Source organism: Schistocerca americana, chromosome 1 (genome assembly GCF_021461395.2).
Source record: "Schistocerca americana isolate TAMUIC-IGC-003095 chromosome 1, iqSchAmer2.1, whole genome shotgun sequence".
Lineage (NCBI taxonomy): Eukaryota > Metazoa > Arthropoda > Insecta > Orthoptera > Acrididae > Schistocerca > Schistocerca americana.
The window spans coordinates 949,955,006-949,982,925 of NC_060119.1; the positions used below are offsets into that span (position 1 = coordinate 949,955,006).

The 27,920-nt window shown below is 41.5% G+C and overlaps 1 protein-coding gene across 1 annotated transcript in view; it reads left to right on the forward strand.

The window, feature by feature from the left end:
• The window catches only part of LOC124595497 (nephrin-like), a 720,042-nt gene extending 695,988 nt beyond the window's left edge, over positions 1-24,054 (forward strand). Inside the window, exons 15-16 of the mRNA XM_047134264.1 lie at positions 22,298-22,491; positions 23,536-24,054. The gene's annotated coding sequence lies outside the window, so the exon portion shown is untranslated. The remainder of the gene's footprint in view (positions 1-22,297; positions 22,492-23,535) is intronic.
• Positions 24,055-27,920: the final 3,866 nt, after the last annotated feature.

A 27,920-nucleotide genomic window follows, 5' to 3' on the forward strand; every position in this document is an offset into this window, starting at 1 on the left:
GCTCTTAGCACTATGGGACTTAACAAAATGGTTCAAATGGCTCTCAGCACTATGGGACTTAACATCTGAGGTCATCAGTCCCCTAGAACTACTTAAACCTAACCAACCTTAGGACACACATCCGTGTCCGAGGCAGGATTCGAACCAGCGACCGTAGCAGCAGCGCGGTTCCGGACTGAAGCGCCTAGAACCGCTCTTCCACAGCGGCCGGCTGCCACTAGCGAGAAGCGACATGAAAACAATGAAGTTTTTGCTATACATTAAGTCCAAGTAAACACATAATACCGATCACGACAATCTGAGAGCGCAGCACTGATCCCGTTGCAGACTGGACCGATCTGAGTCGCCTAGGCTAGCAGGAGTGGCGTTTTCGCTCTTGGCGCAGAGTAGTTCAATTCCACGCACGATTGCTCGACGGTTTCTCCCCGCCTTCTATGCTGTTGCGTTCCACATCTTCGTTCCGGCGTTTGTGGTCACGCCAGAACATTCTTTAAAATGGCAAAAGATTCCAAACTAGCCTCCCATTCAAATCTCCGAGAGGGGACTGCCAAGGGGAAATGACCATTAGAAAAAGTTGGAATAATCAACGACACGTTAACATACTATGAATCAGTGCATGGATTGTATAATTGTGATCACTGAAGTGAAAGGAAAGAAGACAAAAATTTTTGGTCACTCGAATACTCGGTAATATTAAAAAATGCAGTAAATGGTGTAGTGGGAGCATGATTCGTTATGAATAGGAAACAAGGACAGATAGTGAGCTATTGTGCACATTTCAGTGACAGGATTGTTGTCATAACATTCGATAGCAAACCAACGCCGACAATGGTAGATTAGGGATACATGCCGACATCCTAAGCAGAAAATGAAGATATAGATAGGGTATATGAAGATCTCGAAGATGTTATTCATTTCCTAAAGGCAGGTGGAAATCAAATATTCAATGGGGTTTGGAACGCGTGTGTGAATAAGGAATAAGGAATAGAAGAAAGTGTTACGGAAAGATATGAACAGGAATGAGAATCAAGAAAGTCGAACTAAGATCTGCGATAAATTTCAAAAGGTAACAGTGAATGCTCTGTTGAAGAATCACAAGAGGAGGAGGTATACGTGGAAATGCCTAGAGACAGGGAAGATTCCAGCTGTATTATGTGATGGTCAGAGATTTCAAAATTAAGTATTTGTAAGGCATAGCCAGGAGTAGAAATAGAGCGAGATTGCAATTTAGTAATGGTTATGAGTAGGCTGTAGGGTAAGAGAATAGCCCCTAAAAAGTGTGGAAGGAAGTGATATACTCAAGTACTCAGGAGTGTTGAGACACGTCTACAGTTCGCTAAAGATGTGGAAACTGCGGTAGGGAACACAGAGCAGGCAGTTCAGTTAAAGACTAGTGGACATCTCCATAAATGACAATCAAAGATGGTGAAGAGGCGAAAACAGGTACAACGAAACTAAGTGAGAAGAAACTATGGGTAATAAATGAGACGCTACAATTCATCGACGGAAGAAATAAGTACAAAAATGTTGGGGGAAACAAGAATACAGCAATATAAATCACTTGGAAACGAATTAAAAAGAAAGTGCATGCAGCCAAGGCGAAATGGCTGCAGCAAAAATGTGGAGAATGTGAAAAATAAACTGTTGTCGGAAGGACTGACTCAGTGTGTAGAAACGTCAATACAATCTCCGGTGAAATAAAAAGCGAAGGTAGCAAGATAATAGCACAATGAGAATTTCACTGCTAAACGCAGAGGAGAGAGTGGATAGGTGGAATGAGTACATTGAATGTATCCATGAGAGGGACGACTCTTCTGATGACGTGATAGAAGAGTAAATTCGAGTCGATAGGGAACACCCGTGGTCCTGGGGCAGCGCCGATAGGGAAAGTTGTTAGTTTATCGCCTCACTGCACCGTCGCGTCGCATCGTTGTTTGGTCCGTTGCATTAGTTGTGGTGTGTGTCTGTTACCAGCGGTGTAGTCCACTTATAATGTCCATCATGTTTTCCAAATCTGTTCCAAAAAAAAGGTGCAGTCAGCTTTAGTTTCGATAAATCGATGGCTTCCGTGCAGTCCGGATCTTTGAAAATTCATGATTGGCTCTTCATGTAACATCTTCTCTGGTTCATACTGCCAATTTTGATTCTGATAACTATGTATTTTTCATAAAATTTTTGGATCCAGTACAAGTAGGTAGGTTGCTTTTGCACCATTGTTCTCGAGTTCCCGTTGGGGTTGGTTGGTTTTAGGGAAGGAGACCAGACAGCGAGGTCATCGGTCTCATCGGATTAGGGAAGGATGGGGAAGGAAGTCGGCCGTGCCTTTTCAAAGGAACCATCCCGGCATTTGCTTGGAGCGATTTAGGGAAATCACGGAAAACCTAAATCAGGATGGCCGGGCGCGGGATTGAACCGTCGTCCTCCCGAATGCGAGTCCAGTGTCTAACCACTGCGCCACCTCGCTCGGTTCCCGTTAAGGATCGTGATGTCTCCCTAAGTATGGTGTGGCTTGCTAACACGGATCCGAGAGTTCAGTCTCCCGTTGGAAGTTGACGGCAGTTGCTCCCTTTTGGTGATGTGACGGGTATACGACACGAACGGTGGCCCGCTCAGTACCAGTTAAAATATTATAGCGGAATCCGTTCAGTGAAGATGATACTTAAATGTAACGTTTCTTCCTATCTACAGATCTGTAGTTAGCGCATACATATCACGTGTAGCAGGGAAGTGGGGAGATGCTTTCTCTACAAGGAAAGAGCCCACCTGAGGTCTAATTTCCCGCGGGGGGGGGGGGGGGGGGTTAGCATTGAAATCCTGTTTTGAACAGCGTAGAAAATTGATGTTAGCTGGCCTCGTTTCCACTCCTCACGAGGTTGGTGCAACGTCTTCCCCGGGTACAAAGGAACAACACAGGGATGCGCAGTTTATTGCTCCCGATTTTCAGCTTTTATCCTTGCAGCTAGGTCCCAAAATTGATGTTGCCTAGTCTGCAGTGCAACATAAGAGACGCTGGACACCGGGTGATGGGGAGTCGAATACGTCCACACCTCGCCCACTCCTCACTAAGTCCTGCATTCCTGATGGGGTCGATAGAGCGGAAACAGCTGCTGAGGTCTCTAGTGTCTCATCCGGAAAAGCCCACGGGCGGGGAAGTTGAGACTTCTGATGTTCCTGTGATTCAACGGCGCCGGCCGGGGTGGCCGAGTGGTTCTAGGCGCTACAGTCTGGAACCGCGCGACCGCTACGGTCGCAGGTTCGAATCCTGCCTCGGGCATGGATGTGTGTGATGACCTTAGGTTAATTAGGTTTAAGTAGATTTAAGTCTATAGAACTGGTGACCTCAGATGTCCTATAATTCTTATAGCCATTTGAACCATTTGCAAGGATACCATCCTACGGAGTGGATCTATGTGGCACCTTGTTTGTAACCTACTCTGGTTAATGTTGAAGAACCGCCTAAGTCGTACTGTCGATTCTGAACTGCCTCGTAGTCGTTGCAAACAACGCGTTCAACCTGAGCGGGTGGTGTCTCGTAAAAAGAAGAAACGTAAATATTACAGAGGCGGGAATGGGAGCCCCCCCGCCCCCCTTCATCATGGGAATCAGCCATTGATATTGACACTCATTAATGACTTAATTCAGTTGGCCAGCACATTGAATTTATTTGCTTGTTGTTAAAGTAGTCAGGCTTATACATTTCTTTCTTTGAATGATAATAGGGCTTGCTTCGTTGAGACAGTTTATCTATGATTCCTCTGTGGATGTCTTATTCTTTACTCGCTTTTTTCTCCCTGGTTTTTGCAGTGTGCTTAATGTGGCTCCCGAAAGTTCCACGGGGATTGCCTTATTTCTTTAGGGAGAGCATTCCCATCGAAGGGATTGAAGTTCTTAGTAAGTTAGAGGAATAGGCTGTGCTTTTATTCACGTGACCCCGATTCTCCTCCATGCACCACCCGGTAGCGGACGCACTCCAGGCCGTTCCCGATTTCATGAGGAAGAGGTGTTTAATTGTTACGGGAATGCCTGCAGAATGTTTTGATAGGCGGGGATTTTAGCTGTTTGTTGCATCCTGTAGGCCAGTCTCACAATTTTGATATCTGTAGGGAATTGCAAGATTTAGTTCGTTCCTTGAAAATGAAGGACGTTTGGGTCTGTAAATGTCCGACTCTAGTCAAATATATATATTTTCATGCTACTTCCAGCAGTAAGCTTGACACATCTTATTTACCTGGTAAGGTGTGTGGTACAATTTTGTCTGTCCATGTCGTCAATGCCAGCTTCACGGACCACTGCGCAATGACTGTTGCTTTAAATTACAAGGCACAGTCGATGAAATTGTTTCGATCTCCCTGAAGGTTGAATGTGGTGCACTTGGAGGATTCCTCTCTTGATGAGGTGATCCGGGAAGTGTGGGGTCGTAGTCTCCGTTCAACTACGCGATACCCCCCTATTTTGGAAATATAGGTTCAACCGGCAAAGCCGAAGATCAGAAAAACACTGATACGATTCTGCGCTGATAGAGCGCGGGAATTACGGAGGAAGCAAGAATTTTTCTACGTCCTCTTGCGTGACTTTTATCGAAGACCACATCAGGCTCTGCTACGGATTCTAGACGTCAGGCGCGTCAAGGCGCAGTTGTTACGATTGACACAGCGTCAAACGGAAGGGTTAAGGACATGATTCAAACCATGTTACGATGTAGCGGATGAATTGGCTTCTTTATATCGTCTCATTCGCCATCAGACTCGTCGTCGACTTGTATGCGTCACGTCTCTCACTCCAGAGGATGGCAACATTATGACATCACAAAAAGACATACATCACTGCTATGTTGGCCTGTGTGAGGTACCAGTTCCTGTCGATACGTCATCCGAATTATTTGTCCAGGGTTTGGATCGTAAACTTACACCTGCTCATAATGCTGCGGTTTTAGAGGGATTTCAATGTGATGATGTGATGATGCCACTTTGTTACATCACCTTCTGGCAAATCACCAGGGTTAGATGGTCTGGCTAAGGAGTCGTATGCGTTTTTGGCCTTTCTTGGGTACTACTTTTGCATTACTTTTGAATAAAGTGTTGAGAGGTGTGATTGTGCGTGACTCATTTAAAATTGTCAAAATCTTGTTAATTTCTGAAAGTTCTGGTCGGGCAGCAACTGATGAATTTCGCATGATTAGCTCATTAAATTCTAATTATAAGATTGTGGAGAGGGCAGTGAACAGATGGCAGTGTGCTTTGTTAGGCAAAATTGTTGTTGACTATCAGAGTTTTACTCCAGGTCGTACTATTCTTACTACAGTAGGAGAATTTCGTGATATCATGTCGAAGGCCACTGTTACTTCTGTTCCTAGTGCTCTGGCATGTCTCGATTTTGACAAGGCTTTCGACCGGATCAAATGTGGCTTCCTGTTTCAGATACTGGAAGCCGTTTGCTTCGCAGTTGACGCACACAGGGTCTTGTATAACGTGTTTACGGGTATTCAAGCTTCGGTGGCTGTCAACGGCCAACTGATATGCCATGTTACCATCCATAGGGGTTTCACTCGGGGAAGTCCGCTTTCAATGTCATTGTGTATTCTATCACTTGAGCCCATTCTTCAAGAATAGTCGGTCCGGTCAGTTACAAGGATGGACACTAAAGAGCGAGACTATCTCGATGCGCAGATTTCCGGATGATGTGATGGTGTTAACTACGTTCTCTCGCTGAGATTATATTGCTCCGGGCTACTTTGCGTGTATTTTGCCGTGTACTTGATGTCCACGTCAACGAAGAAAAATATATATTCATGAAATTAATACTGTCATTTCGTGGTCGACGGTGGTCGATATTAAATCTTTGACAGTCATAATTGACCCTGTCCACTCAAAATGGTTAAACTTAATTAAAAGCCGGTTACGGAGAACATTTCAGGAGCAATCCTGGGGCTTGAATGGTGTTCCCTTAACCTGCTTCAGAAAATTCGTACTCTGCATACCTATAACTTGTACAAAACATATTACACCACAGATCTCTCCTCATCCTTCGATGAAGTCTTGGAAACTATAGCAGCTGTCTACTCATTTTTTTATGGAAGTATCACATTTTCCGATTACAACAATAAGAGCTGTTTATTCGTGCGCGTGCTCTAGGGGGAAAGCATCACGTTATTTGTTCGGTGCACCGCGCTGGCTTTCTCTCGCCATATACACTCATTCATATCTCTGTTATTTTACTGTCTGCGGCCGGGCAGTCTTGATCCGTCTGGCAGTGTTGGTCGAGTCAGTTTCCAGTTAAAACATGTCTGTGAATTTTGTATTGCTGTCAGTTATTTGGGTGCAGATATTCTATAGAGGCAACGCCTCACTACCTCGTTTTTGTTAATGTGGAGCAGAGGGATTGACTGTACAACGGAAGTTGAACGGGCTTCACAGCAAACTTCTTGGAAGTCGGTGTGATTTCGTGTTAGCATTCCTGTTTTACCATTGGCGGTGGCGTCTTGATCGTATCTCGTGGTACACAATCTATTATCCAGCAATGAGCCTCTCCTTCGTATTGGACGTAGTGTTGCGGATCTGTGTAGTCACTGACTCACAATAGATACTCTACAAGATAGATTTACCTGTCATGGTAACGAAGCGAACTGGCGCTGGCAAAACCAATTAGCGTTTCTGACCCGATCCACTGAGACTGCCTTTTCGCTGATATCCTATTGCGTCCAGACGCATCCTCCTTTCCGATAGTAATATCAGATACAATTGGATGGATGTTAAGGCCGCTACCTTCATTACTTTGTAGAAGAAGGGAGCGAAAGGGACCTATTCACCCTCCACTAATATGTGGCCAATGAAATTAGAAATCATTTGCACATGCCACGGTATCGCGACTTATTCGCCAATACGATATTGCAGTGCCTGAGTTATTCTGAGTAAGGTACCATCTACAGCTGATGGTTATCCTTATCTGCCCGGCCGCGGTGGTCTAGCGGTTCAGGCGCTCAGTCCGGAACCGCGCGACTATTACGGTCGCAGGTTCGAATCCTGCCTCGGGCGTGGATGTGCGTGATGTCCTTAGGTTAGCTAGGTTTAAGTAGTTCTAAGTTCTAGGGGACTGATGACCACAGATGTTAAGTCCCATAGTGCTCAGAGCCATATCCTTATCTGCAATTGCGAGTTCAATTAATGTATTCGCCAATAGGAATGCATTTCGTCGTCAAGGTATCGGTTGAGTTAACCTGACCTTGTGGTATTCTCGTCATGATCACATTGTTAGGTAGGTTAATTCATCTTTGCGGCCATGTTGGTTTTGTTTTTCTTTTTAATTAATAAAAAGAAAATGAACAAAATTGTTGCAGGCAACGAGCGGAAAACAATTTTTATTTATTTTTTTGTTTTTTTAAGAAGCGGAGGTCATGTAGGATGAAATTCGATTCCGTTCCATATTTTATTTTTATTGTTGTGTAACAAGTTGCAAGGTTTCAAACAATTTAAAGCAAGGAAATCAATAAACAAATTTAAAACAAGCGAGTACCATGGGAGGGACAAGCACAGTGACAGGCCAGTTCCGAGGTATCGCGCCAGGCCACGGGATTCGACCTGTACCTACCTTATCTCCAACAACGCTGAAGCTGACTGTGTCCGTTCTTTCCTGTCGGCACAAGCATTCTATTTCTGTATCGGAAAGAAAAAAGGAATGGTAAAGCGCGTGTCTGGGATGGAGGGATTTGAGTTATGGCACTTGCCATATTTTCTTGTCAGTAAGTGGGAAAATATTATAGTGCAAACTAACATTATTTTCATAATCGTTTAACATAAACAAGGAGAAAAATTTTCGCAGTGAGAGACTTTTAATCAAATTACAAATCAGTGCAGTCATTTTATTCATATTATTTTATCGACATTTGTGCAAGTACAATTTATAACCTATGGATCACTCTAAGAATCAGGATGATGTTGATCATTTAAACATGGGAACAATAATTATTGCGAAGTACAGCATTTGTAATGAACGACGAATCTTTAAGTGTGCATGGTTTTTTCGGTAAGTTAATTGCGAAACAAACTCGGGTTTCATCCGTAACTGGTTCTGGGTCATCAGACAATTTCTCGGCATAATATGCATATTAGTTGTTAGAATTACGTAGGAATAATATAAAAAGAGAGTACCGGAAGCGAAACTCGATCCACAGTTCTCGAGCTAATGAAGCAGAGTTCTTATTTGCTTGGCTGCGATACCACCTTTCATTAGCAATCCAAACGTCCTCGGTTTCGGGCTCCCACCACCGTTTAAATTTTGAATTAACATCATCATCAATGGTGGCCGAAGGCTCCCGGCATAAGAAGTCGACCTTATTCAGCCAAGCGCCATCTCAAACAGGGAGAAAAAGCAGACAAAGGTTCATGGCACTCTCTTACTCTTGGGGTGGGGAACTGATTTTAAATGCGGAAGAATCAGTAATAACCAACGACACGAGGGCCCAGAAGGATATAGAAACCACAGCGATTAAGACCCATAATGTATATGCACAGAAGATGTGGCCTGTAACTGAAAATGTGTAATAATGATGTCCCATTGGCAAAAGATTCGGTTCTTGTCCCTCCCCCCCCCCCCCCCCCCCCCAACCACATTTGGATCTCCCGGAGCAGACTGCCAAGGGGCAGGTGACCATGAGAAAAAGAATGATTAACTAACGAAATGACAACGTTCTATGAGTCGCGGCGTGGAATGACAGATGTTTGAAAGTGGTAGGGAAGCTAGAAAATCTGAAAAGGGAATGCAGAGGCTGAATATTGATATAGTGGGAGTCAATAAAGTGAAATTGGTAGAAGACGAGGATCTCTGGTCAGATGAGCGTAGGGTAATATCAACAGCAGCAGAAAATGGTATAACGGGAGTAGGATTCGTTATGAACAGGAACGTAGGACAGATAGGTCTCATCAGAATAGACAGAAACGATAGGTCAGTAATACATGCCAGGGTCGAAGGCCGAAAATGAAGAGAGAGGTAAGTATTTGAGGGCACTAAATGGGTAATTCAGTATTTAATGAAAGATGAAAATTTAATAGACAGCGGAGACTGAACAACTGTTGTAGGGGATGGAGCAGAAGTAAGGGTTATTGGAAAATAGGGGCTTGGTACTAAGAATGAGAGGGGAGGAATTATAAGTTCTGCAGTGATTTTCAAATATTAATAGCTGCTACACTGTTGAAGGTGGGGAGATACACTTGGAGAACTCCATGGGGTATAGAAAGATTTCAGTTGGATTACATCATGGGTGGGCACACATTCCGAAATCAGATACTGCAATGTAAGGCGCACTCAGGAGAAGATATACACTCAAATTTTAGTTATGATAAAGAGTAGGCTGCGGTTTAAAAGACTAGGCACGAAGAGTCAGTGCGCAAAGAAGTGGGATACGGAAGTAGTCAGGAAAGAAGAGATACACTTGAAGTTATATGAGTCTGTAGACACTGCGATATGTAATAGCTCAGTAGGAAGTTCAGTTGAAGAGGGACAGACATCTCTAAATAAGACAGTCACAGAATTTGAATAGAAAAAACATAGTTTCAAAGAAGGTAACTGCGAAGAAACCATGGGTAACAGAAGAAACACTTCAGCTAATCGTTGAAAGAAGTAAGTACAAAAATTTTCAGGGAAGTTCAGGAGTACAGAAATGCAAGACGATGAGGAATGAAATAAGTAGGAAGTGCAGGGAAGCCAAGGCGAAATGGTTGCATGAAAAATGTGAAGAAGTCTAAAAAGAAATGATTATTGGAAGAACTGACTCAGCACACAGAAAAGTCGAAATTAAAAGCAAGGGCAGAAACATTAAGAGTGCAGTGAGAATTGCACCGTTAAGAGCAGATAACAAAGCGTATAGGAGGAAAAAGTACATTAAAGGAATATATGAAGGGGAAGACTTACCTGATGACATGACATAATAAGAAACAGGAGTCGATTTAGAAGAAGAGGCGGGGGATCCAGTATTAGAATTTAACACAGCTTTGGAAGACTTAAGATCGAATAAGGCAGGAAGGATAGGCATCATTCCACCAGAATTTCTGAAATCATTATGTACGTGGCAACAAAACAAATATTCAATTTGGTGTGTAGACTATATGAGTCTAGCGACAGACCATATGACTTTCGGAAAAACGTCATCCACACATTTCCGAAGATATCAAAAGTCGACAAGCCCGAGAATAATCGCACACTCAGCTTAACAGCTCATTCATTCAAGGTTCTGACAAGAATAATATACAGAAGAATAGAAAAGAAAATTGGCGATGTGTTATGTGACGGTTAGTTTTGCTTTAGGAAAGGTAAAGACTTCTAGAGGTAATTATGACGTCACGGTTGATAATGGGAGCAAGACTACAGAAAATCAAGACACAATCATAGGATTTTCCGACCAATAAAAAGCGTTCGACAGTGTAAAATGCTGCAAGATGTTGGAAATTCGGAGAAAAGTAGTGTGAAGTACAGGAAAAGACTGGTGATATACAATATATTCAAGAGCCAAGACAGATCAGTGAGAGTGGAAGACCAAGTAAAAAATGCTTGAATGAAAGAGGGTGTAAGCCCCGTTACGAACTTCTTGGACATGTATAGTGGAGTGAGTACATAATATTTTTAATAGGACCCACGTCCAGAAAAGCCCCGTTTCCGTTATCCGATAGTTTCAATTCAGATGTTTAATTCACCCGCTTCTGACTGAGGAATTGAGTTAGGCGTGATGTAGTACAATTATTAGAAAACAATTAGAACTGCAACATAGCGCAACAAGTAATACTTAAGTCTCTATTCAAACAAGTGTGCTTAAGAAATAAGCTTATCCCTTAAGCACATTTGTCTGTATTGACACTTAAACACTACGTGTATACATTATCACAAAACGAAAACGAACCCGGTATACTGCACATACAGAACGTAATGTTAAAGTTTGTATCGGGAATTTACGGACACCCTGTATACACCGAAGAAGCAATGACGGAAAGAAAAGAAAGATTCAAGAGTGAGATTAAAATTTGAGATGAAAGGATATCAATGATAAGAATCGCTGATGACGTTGCTATCCTCGTGAAAATGAAGAAGAATTTAAGGATCTGCTGAATGGAATGAACAGTCTACTGAATATAGAATATGGATTGAGAATAAATCAAAGAAAAACGAAACTAATGACAAGCAGCAGAAACGAGAACATCTAGAAACTTATCAAGACTGATGATCATCAAGTAGATGGAATTAACGAATTCAGCTACCAAGGAAGCAAAGTAATCCATGACAGACGGAGTAGAGAGGAAATAAAAAGCATACAACTGTCAAAAAGTACATTCCTGGCCAAGAGTAGTCTACTAGTATCAAACACAGGCCTTAATTTGAAGAAGGAATTTCTAAGAATGTGCGCCTGGAGCACAGCATTGTAAGGTAGTGAAACATGGACTGTTGAAAAAGGAAAAGGAGGGAATCGAATCATTAGAGATGTGATGCTAGAAAGGAATATTGGAAATTAGGCAGACTGATAAGGGAAACAATGTTCTCCGGAGAATCTGGGAGGAAAGGAATAAATGGATAAGGATAACACACAATAAGAAGGGACAGAATAATAGACGTGTATTAAGAAGTCAAGGAATAGCTTCCATGGTGCTTCCATCAAGCTGTAGAGTGTAAAATCTACAGAGGAAGAGAGCGATCGGAATATACCCAGCAAATAATTGAGGACTTAGGTTGCAAGCACTACCCTGAGAAGAAGTGGTTGGCACAGGAGAGGAATTCGTGGGGGACGCATGAAACCATTCAGAAGACTGTTGACTCAAAGATCCTGTATTAGAGTCTGAATTTAAAAGAGGTTGGAACATTCGATATGAAGTAAATCTGAAGGAATAGATTACTTGCCGTCGGAATTTATAAAATTAATGGAGGCAGTGGCAACCAAACCAGTATTTAACGTTGTATGTGTAACCTATGACACGGGTGACTTGCTATCAGACTCTCAGAAAAATATCATTCACGGAATTGCGGATGCAGCACCCGCCGATATGTGCGAGAACGTTTGCACAATCAGCTTAAGAGCTCATGCAACCAATATGCTGACAAGAATAGTATATGCAAAGACGGAGAAAGAAAATTCGTATTTGTTGGATGACGATCAGGTTAGTTTTAGCAGAAGTAAAGTCACCAGAGAGACAGTTGTCTTGTTGCGCTTGATAACGGAAGCAAGACTGAAGAAAAATAAAGAATGGTCATAGGATTTGTCGACCTTGAAAAAGCGTTTGACACTGTGAAACGGAACAAGACGTTCGAAAATCTTAGAAAAATTGGAGTAAGCAAAAGGGAGAGACAGATGATATACGATACGAGTATTTACAAGAACCAAGACGGAACAATAAAACTGGAAGACCGAGAGCGAAGTACTCGGATTAAAAAAAGTGTAAGAAAGGGATATATTCTTCGGCCTTATTGTTCAGTCTACACATAGAAGAAGCGATGACTGGAAAAAAAGAATGTTTCAAGAGTGGGAAGATGAGATTCGCTGGAGACTTTGCTATCCTTCGTGCAAGTGAAGAAGTCGTATTGGACCTGTTGAATGGAATGAACAGTCTGATGAGTACAGAATATACATTAGGAGTGAACAGAACACAAACAAAGTAAAGGAGAGCATCGTAAATGAGATTATTGATAAACATGATCTGTGGAAGAAATGATCATTCCAATGAGTACGATGTATGGACTGAGAATAAACCAAAGAAAGACGAAGGTAATGACAAGTAACAGCAACAAACTAACATGAAAACTGGTGATCTCGAAGCAGACGAAGGTAAGGAATTCTTCTTCCCTGGAAACAAGATAAACCATACGGACGAAGCAAGGATGATATAAAAAGTAGATCAGCGCATGCAAGGAGGATATTCCTGTCCAAGAAAAATCTATTGTTGTCGGACTTAGATGTTAATTTAACAAAGAAATGTATGAGAATGTACGTTTGGAGCGCAGCCTTGTAAGGTAGTGAACCACAGACAGCGGGAAAACAGGAACGGAAGAGAATCGAAGCGTTTGATATGTGATGCTACAGAACTATGCTGATAATTAGCTGGATAAAGAATGAGGGCGATCTTCGCAGGAGCGGTGAGGAAAGGAACATATTTAAAACACTGACAAGGAGATGGCACAATATGAGAGGACGTATGTTAAGACATTAGGAAGTAACCTTCATTGTACTAAAGGGAGCTGCAGATGGTGCAAACCGGAGAGGGGGGGGGGAGCAAGGTTAAGATTGGCATACATTCAGAAAATATTTCAGGACGTAGTGTGAAAGGGCTAGTAGGAAATGAAGAGCTAGTGGAAGAGAGGGATTTAGAAAGGGAAGCATAAGGCAATCAAAGAAAAGAAACCGTTTGTATGCACACAATCTACGTTCTCATCTGTAGCAAGTCTTAGCTGGGCTTTGGAACTAACTTATCATTGGTCCTATCCATTGGGTAAGTTAATTTTCTGATGCTCAGGAAGTCACAAACAGCAGATTAAAAAGATGGTATACATACGAGGAGGGCTCGGCTTACACATAAAAACCGTCGTCTGATTTCCTCAAACCGCTTAGGACGAATACTAGGGTGTTTCCTTTGAATATAACAAAAAATGGTTCAAATGGCTCTATGCACGATGGGACTTAACATCTGAGGTCATCAGTCCCCTGGAACTTAGAACTACTTAAACCTAACTAACCTAAGGACATCACACACATCCATGCCCGAGGCAGGATTCGAACCTGCGAGGTTCCAGAATGAAGCGCCTAGAGCCCCTCGGCCACACCGGCCGGCTTGAATATGACACTCTCGATTCTATTTCTCATCATGCTTCAATCCGAGCTTGTATTCCGTCTCTTCTGACTTCGTTGTCGACGGGTCGTCAAACCGTAATCGTCCTTCGTAATAGACTTCGATGCCTCCGATGAATGAGAGGTTACACGATAATGAAGTTTCGGTTCAAAACTGGTTGCTTACTTCCGAGGTGGAGGCTTATTTATAAGCTCCCAGTTAGCCTTTTAGATGGAATAGCCTAACTTCACGCATGTTCTAGAACGCAATGTTCTGCAGTTTCTGACAGGTGCGTCCACTGAAGCACCTACTTGGCGAAACGGATGAATGGTGACGCTGAAGAAATTTCACTTCGGGAACGCCACATTTTCCAATCCACAGTTAACACTGAGCAAGGTCGGTAAGAATTATTTGTAGCTGCCATATTAAGGCCAGTGAACTAATATGCACATTATAAACCGTTGATTTTCCACCCTAGCGGCTGTGTTGCAGTATTATGACACTGCCAGCCGGTTAAAAATCTGACTGTTTTCATGACAAGTATGCAACGGGTAAATCTACATTCATACCAAGCTATACAGTACGCAGTTTGGTATGTATGAGAGAGAGAGTGCGCACTCTGTGACATACTGTGAATACATTAACAACTAAACCGCTTAAGTAAGGGAAATAATTTCGTGAATTTCATTGAAACATAATACAGTAACCTTAGTCTTCTTTTCGTAGCCTTTAGTTCATTCACCTGCGCTAACTTAATGTGTTCCCAGTGAATACTTCTTAGTAATCAATTATGGTGTCAATAATGGCCCATAACATGGGGAGTTGCAACGTTGTTTGTACAGGAAGTATATCATGAGCGAACGTGAATTGTGCGTGTGAACAGCTCGCCAAATACGTGTGCGCTCCACGACAATATTGCAGGCGGAATTTCAGTGCTGCGCATTGTCTGTAACATTGACGTCATTAATACGAGTCATTAAGCTGCCAAATGATTAAATCAGGCTGTCCGACCTCGACTGCTACATTCCAGCACAAATGAAATGACTACACAGCTGACTTACAAATGCAGCCAGCTTAATCCTCGTGTGGCACGTTCAGTTTACATTTACATATGTCAAGTGTCACACATCTGCGTTACTTTTCCAAATGAAATATATTGCCGTAGCGGGTAATAACAATCTGAAAGAAATTTGGTTAGTATTTGCATATTGTAGAGTGGTTATACGATTTTAATTCCTTGTTGTATGTCTGTTACTACTTCGTTCACAGAATTTTCTAAACGGAGTTGCGATAGATACAAAACAAAACACCGGATGAAGAATAAACAAAGAATTAAAATCGTATAATTACGATAGTATATGACAATGTAATTGAAAAATAACACGCTTAGTTATAATTAATCTCTGTTCGTTATAACTAATCGCATGTGGAAAAGTAAGTTAGGTCACAGCTGCGTTTTCAGTACTTGATTATCATTTTATTAAACGTTGGCGTTAGTGCCAAATATATCATGTACTGTAGTAGGCATATACTAGCTTTTAGCCCTATATTGTATAGTACGAAATGCGAAATTTTCTTAAAAATACGAGGGTTGCCCAGAAAGTAATGCACCGCATTTTTTCTTCAACATTTCTTTATATGAGAATTACACATACGAAAGAATGGTGTTTTATCTACACACCGTATTTTTCCACATAATCTTCATCCCGTTCAATGGCCTTCCTCCAGCGCGAAACATGGCCGTGTATGCCCTGTCGCTATCAGCCCTCGTCCTTGTGGCGGAGCCAGTGCTTCACTGTGTGAATCACCTCTTCGTCCTCTTCAAAACGTCTCCCACGAATGGATCCTTTAATGGCCCAAAAAAGTGAAAATCTGACGGGGCTAGGTCAGGTGCGTCAGGTATGACAGCCGTGGATGTTCTCCCCGACCGTTGCAAACCGTGGAGCTCCGCCGAACCCCCTTCTGATGACTTCAGCCACCGTGCCCAGCGACTAACTATACTTCCGTCGACCGCAGATGCTCCATAGACCTTGCAAAAGCATTTGTGAATATCCCCCACAGTTTCTTTCTCTGCAGTGATAAATTAAATGACGGCACATTGCTTGGAACTTACATCCCCTACAGATGCCATTTTGAAACATTCCTGCAGCTACGCTATCTATCGGAAGTGACAGGAACTTGGCGCGCTCACTCACGAGACTTCAAATAATACAGACGTAACGTTTCGCATTGGTAGCATTGTTTCCGGCTCAGAAAAAAAATGCATCGCATTACTTTCCAAGCAACCATCGTTCACTGCAGTTGCCGAACACAGATTAAATAACATTTTGTTGTAAGTATCAGTAACGTGTAAAATGCACGAAAACGTACAAACCTACAAACACGGCGGCTATAAGTTTTTTGAAGGGTAGGTCGCTGTAAAACATAGGGAATATCGAATACCAGATCACGCAAAGATTAGACTAAGTGATTAAGGGTTACGGAAGTAGAAGCGAACTATCGAGATAAATGCCATAGACGTTGTATTTTGGAGATGACTCAGCGTAAATATTTTCGGAGTGGAAAAAGCAGTATTTCAGAAGTGAAATAAAAACAACTAATATTAGTGGTAGGTAAATAGAGAAAATCCATTTTCCTGTTTCGTTTATGAGATCGGAACACAAACTATTTAGCGTTTTCTCGAGTTAGTTTCCAATAACCCTTCCATAGGGCACTACAGAAAAATAACAGCATTGTACATAAGACTCAGTGAGTCTTGGGTGCGATGGGACACTAATATGGTCACATATTTAATTAACAGCTGTCTGTCATCAGAAACAAGTAATTCTATAATAACTATGTATACTGCAATCTTACCCTCCCACACATCACTATAAAAATTCTCTATCTTCGCACAAATTTGAAACTTTCGAGAGGCTTCAAGTATACATAAGAATAACTTTTTACTTATCTTCATTATCTCGTTGTTGTTGTCGATGGCTCAAAGTCTTGTCTAGGGATACATTCTTGCAGCTGAAATTTCGATTTTCTAGGTTCTTGATATCTAAATAACTGATGAAGATGAGCCTGTATTATTCTTCTATTTTATTCTTTGTCACATCTTTCAACATCACAACACAACACAAAAATTTACGAAGCAAAAGAGTTTGCAAACTTCCTTTAGCAGAGAAGAATCTTCGCTAAAATATATAATTAATTTGTAAATCAATCTGGAGATAAATTTAATAATTCTCATTAGATTGTGCAATTAGTAATGTCAATTTTAAGTATGCCACAAATTATGTAATTTCAATTATTTTTAAAAGAAGAGTAATTTTAACTGTTAGTATATATCGATTGTTACATATTAATTTCTTTTTTTCTACGTTTTAACCTGAAATATAACACATCGGAAAAAATATCATATGAGTTCTTTTAGTGAAACAGCTGACATAATTTTAACCTACGCAAGAATCAATGTTATGCATGGTATCGTTTATCTCTGTATACGAAATAGGTAATGTTAGGGGATCGTGATTCATTATAATACGTAATAAACATGTGCAACTTAATGAATGCAATTTACGTCATGTCAGACCATTTCCCCATCAGTTTTGTTTGGCACTATTTGTGGTTTTCAATTCTTCGATATTTTCGACTACAAGAGTAGTTTTACCTTGCGCAATTGCGCTTATACCATATATGTTTAGTTATAGTATGGTGTCATTGTACGTATGTTCTGCTGGTGAAGATGATCTTTCGCCTACACCAGTAAGAGTACTTCTCAGTACAGCATGTGAACTGAACACACATGCACACCATGTTATTATACTTAGTATTCTTTATTTGCCGTATATAGAATGTATTTATGTGATGCCTATGGTGGGAGGTTATATTTTGGTATGCACGTATGTGTTTTATATGCCTATTTTATGTCTTTGACCAGGTGTAGTATTAAGTAGTTGTCTTTGTGTGTATTGCCATATCCTGTTTCCTCACTCTCAGCTAATTGTGTGGAATTTGTGCTCCTTATACCCTCCACATATTGCATAAATCATGGAGCTGAAACAGCGTGTATGTGGCACTCTGTTGCAAGCAATCAGTGCTTCTGTATCGGTCGATGTAAGTACGTGAAAGAACGGCAGACATGAGGATCCAATTGGGGCGTGTTCATAATCACCCAGTGAATGAAGTTGTCAGATTTGTTTGTGAAGGAACTCGAAGTGTCCAACGGGTCTACAATGAATGGTGCACCATTCGCTGCTAAGCAACATGTGGTAAAAACAGTGGTCATAAGAACGTACTAACGGACAGCGAACGGAGACGGGTGTCATGTCATACCGATTGCTGCTGTGAGTGAATTCAGGTCTATCTCAGCCAGTTTCCAGTATGGCAGACCACATAGAAAAAGCAAAGAAACTCACTGAAAGTATGGTAGTGTGATTGTACGAGTCGCGATTTGGCGTTTAATGATGCAAGGCGTCTAAAACAGCGACCAAATAGATAGTGTATACATAGAGAGAGACTGTGACACGTTGTTCATCGCTCCCTGCGGAGCCTCACTGCCTATTATCCTCCATACTTTCGGAAGTCATTGTGTACGAGTGACTATAACGATTACGTACTGCCACGTGCAGCTGGTCACGTGGCGTCAGTTGCTTGCTGTGTGGTGTGATCTTTATCTTGACCGCCAGATTTACGGAAGCGTTGGTAAGGATCCTACGGCAACTAAATATTTGTGACAAACAAGACTGTAAATATGATTTATGGCAATTCAAGATGTGCACTTAGTTTCCTTACTATTGACACTTGTAAATCACAGCATATTCGGAAATAGGCAGCCAAGTATTCGCGACATGGAAGAATATAAATGTCACGTCTGCTCATTTCACTCTCAGCAGTAAGATACTTCCCGGACCACACCCTTTGAAATCATGAAATATTTTGAAAAAAGTAGGGCGGATAAATATTTGTGACAAGAGAGAATATGAATGTCATTGCTTGTTGGTTCATTTGCAGCAGCGTCATCTTTAGTTTCTTAATCCGAATGAAGTCACGAAATAGATGAAACTCTTTCCTGATAGAGCACGCTTGTATATGCTCCTATAGAATATGATTCTGTTACATGAACGAGAAAGTCTCAGAGTTTGTTACAAATGCGAAGATGGGAGAAAGAAGCATCTACCAGGACGTGAATATACTTCCTTGGTCTCCCCTATCGCACCTCTCTTACTGCATGACCACAGTGATCGGTTAAAGTTTGGAAAAGTATTGTCGTTCGTCTTAGAACCTCTTTAAGACTTTTACAGTTGATTTGTCCTTAAGTGACATGCAATTACAACAGATCGTACATAGAGTGACGTGTTTGTGATAAATCTGCAATAGACCGTTGCCCTGAAATAGCGTAGTGTCATAATATGTGAGTCATGAATCCTCTCAAAATTAACGACCGTGGGAGTCACATAATCGATTTCCGATTTCAGAGAAACGCCAGTCGAAAGCAGTTGTGGCGTCGTCACTTTCTTCTTTCGACGTTCTGTGGTTGTTTTAAAAGCGAGATAGTATTTGTACGAACTTGTGAGATATGCAGTCGTCGAATTTCCTTTCGAAATCATTGCTGAAGTTTGCGCGGCGTAAAACAACACCCACACAAAAGCAGTAAAACTGCGAATATATCTCATTTCATGTGGGTGTTGTTAAGAAGTATTACCTGTTGTTGGTTGTGTCAATTTGTGTTATAGACCAGCACAGAGAGAACTTTCACGTCCTTAACTTTACGTAAACGTGGAAATTTATTATTTTACTCTACGTTTCATAATTTCCTTCAACACTATCATGTACCATGTCCCTTCGTTTTAAATTCTAAAACTAATGGCGAACGGTTGTTCAATTTGCTTCACTCTGATCGCGGTGTTGCCTCTGAATGGTATTGTATCACTTTGGCAGCAAGTAATCGTAAATGCAAATAGCTCATTCCTGTTGAGGTGAACACAAACCAGACTTTCTTTCGGTTTCAGCATGTTTCTGATACATCACCAGTAACCTTTTTTAATATTTCGTGACACTAATATAAACCAATCTTGTCACAGTTGCAGTACATACTTTTGCGACTCGATTCGAACCAAATAGTTCACTCTGTGGCCTGACGTAATTGAGGCTGCACTGAAAGTGCCTGATTGTAATGACGAACACCGCAGTGGCAATACATGTTTTGCACAGTAATCATAGACGAGACTCACAATCAGTTCGTGCCTACTTAGCAAGTTTGTTTCTAGCTTGCTAAGCAGGTTGATTGTGACAGTTATATACCCTATGAGATCATAAGTATCCGGACACCCCCAAAAACATACGGTTTTCATATAAGATGCATTGTGCTGCCACCTACTACGGGTACTCCATATCAGCGACCTCAGTAGTCATTAGGCAATTTGAGAGAGCAGAATGGGGCGCTCCGCGGAACTCACGGACTTCGAACGTGGTCAGGTGTTGGGTGTCACTTGTGCCACACGTCTGTACGCGAGATTTCCACACTCCTAAACATCCCTAGGTCCTCTGTTTCCGATGTGATAGTGAAGTGGAAACGTGAAGGGACGCGTACAGCACAAAAGCGTACAGGCCGACCACGTCTGTTGATTGACAGAGACTGGCGACAGTTGAAGAGGGTTGTAACGTGCAATGAGCAGACATCTATCCAGACCATCACACAGGCATTCAAAACGGCATCAGGATCCACTGCAAGTACTATGACAGTTAGGAGGGAGGTGGGAAATCTTGGATTTCATGTTCGAGCGGGTGCTCATAAGCCACACATCATGGCGGTAAATGCCAAACGACACCTTTCTTGGTGGAAGGAGTGTAAACGTAACAATGGAAAACCGTTGTGTGGAGTGACGGATCACGGTACAAAATGTGGCGACCCGATGGCAGGGTGTGGGTATGGCGAATGCCTGGTGAACGTCATCTGCCAGCGTGTGTAGTGGCAACAGTAAAATTCGGAGGCCGTGATGTTATGTTGTGATCGTGTTTTTCACGGAGGAGGCTTGCATCCCTATTCGTTTTGGGTGGCACTACCACAGCACATGTCTACATTGATGTTTTAACCACCTTCATGCTTCCCACTGTCGAAGAGCAATTCGGGGATGGCGATTGAGTCTTTCAACACGATCAGGCACCTTTACATAATACACGTCCAGTAGCGGAGTGGCTACACGACAACAGCATCCCTGTAATGGACTGGCCTGGGCAGAGTCCTGACATGAATCCTGTAGAACACCTTTGGGACGTTTTGGTACGCTGACTTCGTGCCAGGGCTCATCGACCAAAATCCATACCTCTTCTCAGTGCAGCACATATTGAATTCCAACATTACTGTTGGAGGGCACCACGAACTTGTAATTCATTTTCAGCCAGGTGTCCGGATACTTTTGGTCACATAGTGTACGATTACTTTATACACGTTAACTGTGGATATTGTATCACATACATAGTCCCTTTGATTGTTCAGAGATGTCACTAAACCCACCCAAAGATGTAAAAAAACCATGCATGAGCAGCGTCTACTAAACGGAGGAGGTCCGACAGCTGATCAGTTCCACTCATTCTACTAGTAAGGAAGACACAGCTCGTCTTGTCTGTAGTTCAAACATGCCTAAACAGTCAATATCGCGGTTCGATCGTGTCCACATTGTTACTTTGTTCCAGGAAGGGCTCTCAACAAGGAAAGTGTCCAGGCGCCTCGGAGTGAACGAAAGCAATGTTGTTCGGACATGGATGGGATACAGAGAGACAGAAACTGTCGATGACAAGCCTCGCTCAGGCTGACCTAGGGCTACTACTGCAGTGGATGACTGCTACCTATGGATTATATCTCGGAGGAACCCAGACAGCATCGCCACCATGTTGAATAATGCTTTTCATGCAGCCACAGGACTTCGTGTTACGACTCAGACTGTGCGCAATAGGCTACATAATGCGCAACTTCACTCCTGACGTCCATGGCGAGGTCCATCTTTGCGACCACGATACCATGCAGCACGGTACACATGGGCCCAACAACATGCAGAATGCACCGCTCAGGATTGGTTCCACGTTCTCTTTACAGATGAGTGTCGCATATGCCTTCAACCAGAGACGTGTTTGGAGACAACTTGGTCACGCTGAACGCCTTAGGCGCACTATTCATAGAGTGGATTACGTCATTATTTTTTCCTCGTGATTTCATGAACGTTTATGCAGCCCAGAACAATGAAGACAATAATTTGTCTATACGAAAAGAATGAAATTAATAAAATTCTTTTGGCACTACTTCCGTGTTTCGTTCAGGCCTTTAACATGTACATTCTTGCATATGCTACATTTCACGGATAGGGTACATCATTGCATTTTCTTCTGAATCCTGTTGTTTTTTAGAGGATTTTCTGCAGGCGTGAATCAAAATATTTTGTTCGACCACTTCATTGTTTCGACTGGTGATCTATATTGCTTAACTTCTGTTTTACGTAGTAATAGAAGTTTTCTTTTTACAGGCAGGAACCAAAATAAATGCAGATGACTCCACTATCGTCGCAGAAAGTGGGGCAAGTGTGCTTAGCAGTATATTCTCGACTGCCCAGTCAAAACAACCAAGATGGCGAAAACAATAGCGATTGCAGATAGAAGAGGAAAGACAGTGGCAAAAGGCGGAATTAGCGGGACTCCTTCGACACACGCGCCCCAATAGGTGAGCAGTCGTTCCGTGTTCGCAACAGCTCTTTATCTCATTTCTCGCAATATCTCCCAAGTTTGATTTCAGGTCCTCTTTCCTATAAGAACTCAAGCAACGCGCCAAGCCCTTCAATTATTTCCTCTATGTTATATCAGTATTTGACAGTTTTTTTTATCCCCGATCATTCGGACATTTAGAAACAAAGTTTTTCTAATTATTTTAAATCAGTGTAGTGTTATTTATATTTTGACTAAACTAGTGCCTTTTGGGATGGATGAGGTGGGTGAAAGTTTCCAGTAGTCGTTAATAGCTCATCACAAGCATCCTCTTAACCTACTTCATCTCGCAAGTGTTTCGAACGAACTGTGGCAAGAATCTTACCCATTTTCTTAAAAATTCGTTTTTACGGGTACTCCAGTAAAACTCATGACCATGTCAAAAAGAATTTGCAGTGGACAAACATATCCTCTCACCCTTAAGTCTTTAAGCAACCGCTCTTGTCAAAGAAGATACATGCAGTGTAGGAGACATTTTTTTCGTGATTCAACTGCTGTATTTACAACATAACACGGCGCTTTCTATCGGATATTCCTATCCCCAGTGTCCATTAAATCTCTTTTATTCCTTATTATGGTACTTTTTTCTTACTACTTTCCTTATGATTTACCAAATATGTCGGCGGCTTCCTTGGAATGAAAATACGTAACGTCAAATGTTTTTCTCTTCTCTCCTCTAGTTATTTCGATTACTCTTTGGAGAACTCTTTAAGCCACTATTTCCGTAGTACTTTATTCTGTTTTCCTCTTCTTTTCTGTTACGCTCGTATGCTAAAACCGACTAGTTCTGGCTCAGTAGCTTAGTTGTAATACTGATACTTGATATCGAATTCAAAGTTTTGTTTAACACCGAAAGCTTCGTAGAATTAAGACAGTAATGAAATACCTACCAGTTAATAGTAGAGAAATGTTTATCAGAAAGTATAGCTATGTAGTGAGAAATATATTAAGAAATATCTATTGTGAAGACTTGATAATACCGTATTTTTCTTCTTTTCTTTAGAATTCCTGAACCATCACATAATACGAGTGGATCACATTGTTTCTAAAGAAAAAGTTTAACTACCATTTTTCCTATGGATATTTTAATGATCGCCAAATTACAATCTGCATTAACAAGTGTCACGATATCAAATTTGGTAAGGTAATCCATCGCAGTAACTATTTGGAATTCATATAGACTTGAACAATGTTAAATGGAACATTCTATTCGTAAAATGTGAATTAATTTGTTATAAATGTGATTATAAATCGTAATCAATTTCAACTAAGTGAACTGAAGATATCGGCTGTGATACCTATTTTTCTACTGTGTCGTGAAGTAACAAATCTTTATTGGGTGTTGAAGAAATACCTTTTAAAAATGTTAAAATTTAATGACGAATCTCATATAGACTCAAAAATGTGTCAATATACACTTTCGTGTCGTGCTGAAGATATCAGTAATTTATAAGAACTTGCCTCTACGTTGTAACCTGGAGGAGAAACAAATGTGCAAATAAAGTTTATTACTGTTTTAGAAAAAAAATCTCAGTGTATTAACTGTTTTTCTTCCATTTTTCAATTACGTACATGGCTTTCAAATTAAAATATCCTCTTTAATTGCTGTTATGCATATACGGCCTATCATAAGAACAACGGCAAAAAAAAAAAAAAAAAAAAAAAAAAATCAACTCTGTGGCTCTATTACTGAACTCAAACTTATGTGTAATAAATTGTTATGTTAACACTGAAACTCTAATATTTATTGCTTCGTGTTACACACTTCATTTAGATGAGTAATGCAAATATGTAGCTACTTAACGTGTTATGAGACATGCTGGTTCTGGAGGTGCTACTGAAGTCATATAAACCACATAGTTACAAATCGAATGTCGGCTAGTACTCTTAAACAGCAGTAATCATAACATTGCTTGATAGCTAGTACAGATAGGTACAGAAACTTGCTTCTCCCGTGTGCATCGTCTGAAGTAATCAGACCGTTCCTCATCAATGTATGGAAAAATTAGTGACTACATCTTAAGAGATGCGAATGAACAATGGATATGCACTTAGTTTGGGAGGCGATTCTTAAACGGAATTGGAGGCAATCTTCCGTGAATCCTCGGTATGAGGGGAGCGCCTTTTGAAGATTTGATTGTAAAAAAAAGATGTTAAAAATGGAGCCACTTCGGTTTTCATGACCAAGATGAAAGTAGCACAGCAGTTCTTAAATGCGGTTTTTCCATTCCTGTTAAGAAACCAAGTTACACTACCACTACAGTTATTGTTACAAAAAGTGTAATGTAAGGTTCTCTGTCGTGGTTTACAGCTGTACTAAGATACTGGGCTGTTCGTCAACAGATTTTCACGAAAACTCCACTTAGTCTCTTGAAGGGATTGAAGAATGTCTGGAATTATGGGAGCGTATCAATGCCTATAGCTGAAGCTGCCTGTTCCATACAGTATTTAATGGCCCGCCCACCTGCCGCCTAGAGGTGAGAGGAATTGTTATGCCCATTCCAGTCCATACATCTTGCTGACGCCTAACTGATATCATGTAAAAATCTAAAATTTTAGTCTTTTCCAGTAGAGCTATTATTTATTTTCTGATGAATGCAACAACAATATTTGTTAACGGGAACCAGAGTGGTAACCATGTTTTCTTATCATTTTGTAAGAACTTCTGGTAGTATAAGGAAATGAAATGAAGTCACTTCTTTCAACCAAACAAGAGCTTATTTTAGAAAGCGGATCTCTAAAAAAATGGTTCAAATGGCTCTGAGCACCAAGGCGCTTAACTTTTGAGGTTCAAATGGTTCAAATGGCTCTGAGCACTATGGGACTTAACTTCTGGGGTCATGAGTCCCATAGAACTTAGAACTACTTACACCTAACTAACCGAAGGACATCACACACATCCATGCCGGAGGCAGGATTCGAACCTGCGAACCTAGTGGTCGCGCGGTTCCAGACAGTAGCGCCTAGAACCGCTCCCCCACCCCGGCAGGCGAAAACGGATCTCTCTCGCTAGTTAATCATCCAACAGCAACTTGATGTTAAAAAGTAAAAATTCTTACACATTCTCAGTTTCACAAAATGCATATGAGTATTTGCAAACAATTCAACCGAACATATCACGTCTTCGTGTGTACTGCATTTCATAATTGAAAAGTGGATTACTTGCAAGCTTTCAGTTCGCCTGCGTAGCCAAAGAACTCATCGTCACGGAGTTTGATAGTATGCCTGATCGACGTCTAAGACCGAGAACACCTGATCTCCGACGAACCACGTAAAACAGTTTTGCAAGTCTGGCAGAGGCACATATTCCAAAACTACCTTCTGACTTAACAACTGATAATCCACCACTGATAGGAATCCGGAACCATTAGATTTTTGAACCAAAAGTATGGGAAATGCGCATCGACTGAATAATTACGCCATCTTTCAAAAGCTGACTCAACATTTGGGGCAACTCACGCATTTTAGTTGGGCATAACCTATAAGGCGATTGTCTAACCGTTTCCTGATGGGGCAGTCGGACGATACATTCAATTTTCGTGGACACCGCAGCCTATTGGTGGGACATGCGGAAACTTACGCAGGACGTGCAATAACTTTTCCCTCTCACCAGCAGACAAGCGCCCGACCTTAGATTGACCCCTGTGACCGCCTACGCAACGCATTCCCCGTGCCACTTTTTGCTTACAAAAGACAAGCTTCTCACAGGAGCTAAAAATGAATCTGTTTCACCCCACAATCCGAAATACACTGAGAATTTTCTAAAACCTCATAACCCAATAGTAAATTGACTGTCGTTGCCCTCACGACCCAAAATATTTACGGGCTACATAAATTTGCTTATCCTTACATCGAATCTCACCAGCAATCTGTACGTGGTCTCCTGAAACAGTACAACAATTCTCTCTATTCGAGTCAAGCTGCAGTAAGCGGGCAACCTCATTGTCTCCTCTAAAGCAGTCGTAATTGATTATCGATTTGTGCTATCCGAATCCAATAAGGCAGACACTGGCTCTGTCAGTTTTTGTGCACAGATAGATGGCAGGCGGCTAGCTTCCACCCCACGCACCTTCAGGGACCTTCCAGGCGTTGCCGGCTTCCTTTATTCTCGATCGAGCTTTTGGCGTCAGGAGTTTTCGTCACACTCCCGCGGTACTGGACAGTGCCTGACTAGGTATTCCCAACTGCCACATCCAAACTACGATCCCGCCCACCCTCAACACCTCTTGGCGCGGTTGCCTCTCGCACTACTCTCTTCATACCCTTCCTGATAGCATCAGCTTCCCAACGAAGCTCATCTTCATACTTCAGAATGTCAATAACAGTTACTAGAGGGTGGAGATTCAGAAAGGTCTTGAGTCTCTCAGTAAACAAAATACGCGGTCTATCTAGAGGTCGCAGGTCGTCCAACATGGTCGTGACCATGTCCGTCTGAGGAATATCCTCACATAGGTCTGCGAGTGTACCCTAGGTGTCTTTAGACGTTCAATGTATTCAGATAAATTTTCCTCCCTTCCTCGTGCCCGACAAAAATATTCGTCTCTTAGGTTCTTGCACCTTCGTGCACCTAGGCAGCCCTCCAGAATTTTCCTGGACTGAGAAATCGATGATCCTCCTCTCCACTACTTGCAACACTGCGGCTTGTTGTTCTACCTTAAATGTTAGCTATTAAAAATTTTATGTGGGTTGAACCGTGAATTTACTTTCAAAACTTTTTCTTAAGAATTAACTTTATTTACTAGCAATTCATCAAGAACCTTAACACATTTAACCACACTATGTGGGCGTGGAAGTAGTTGCCAGTGGGTAACTAATGAAAACAAATCAAATTTCTTTCAACAAATGGAAATTTTATTCCTAAAAACCTACATTTTTTTAGAAACAGATTTAAAATTATAATCAGAAAGCACCCTCTAAATATCAAGTTACAATTTATTCAGAGGCAGAAAGAACAAGTTTTTGACAGTATGAGCTTTCGGGCTGAGAACCTTTTGACACGGTCGTAGTCACGACCGCTCACAACAACCTCTGAAAGACTACACCGGTGCAAATCTGCAACACACAAGATTACTTTAAACTAAAAATTTTAACAACTCACACAAGCACATAAACTATGCACCCCGTAGGAGGGATGGAAATGGTACAAAACACTAACATTACAGGATTAACTTGCCACCGAAGGTGCAACTTGATTAAAAAAAACTTATAGTGGAAGGGTGGCAACTTCATATACTAAAATAACCATTTAAATGAAACCCATGAAATGCAGTCTTACATAAAATGTAAAAGGTTAGCCAAACATGCTCTACGTTACACATATACCGCCTCTCAGGATGATATGCAAGATAAAAACATATTTCAGGAATTCGGCCGTTACACTTCAAGCAA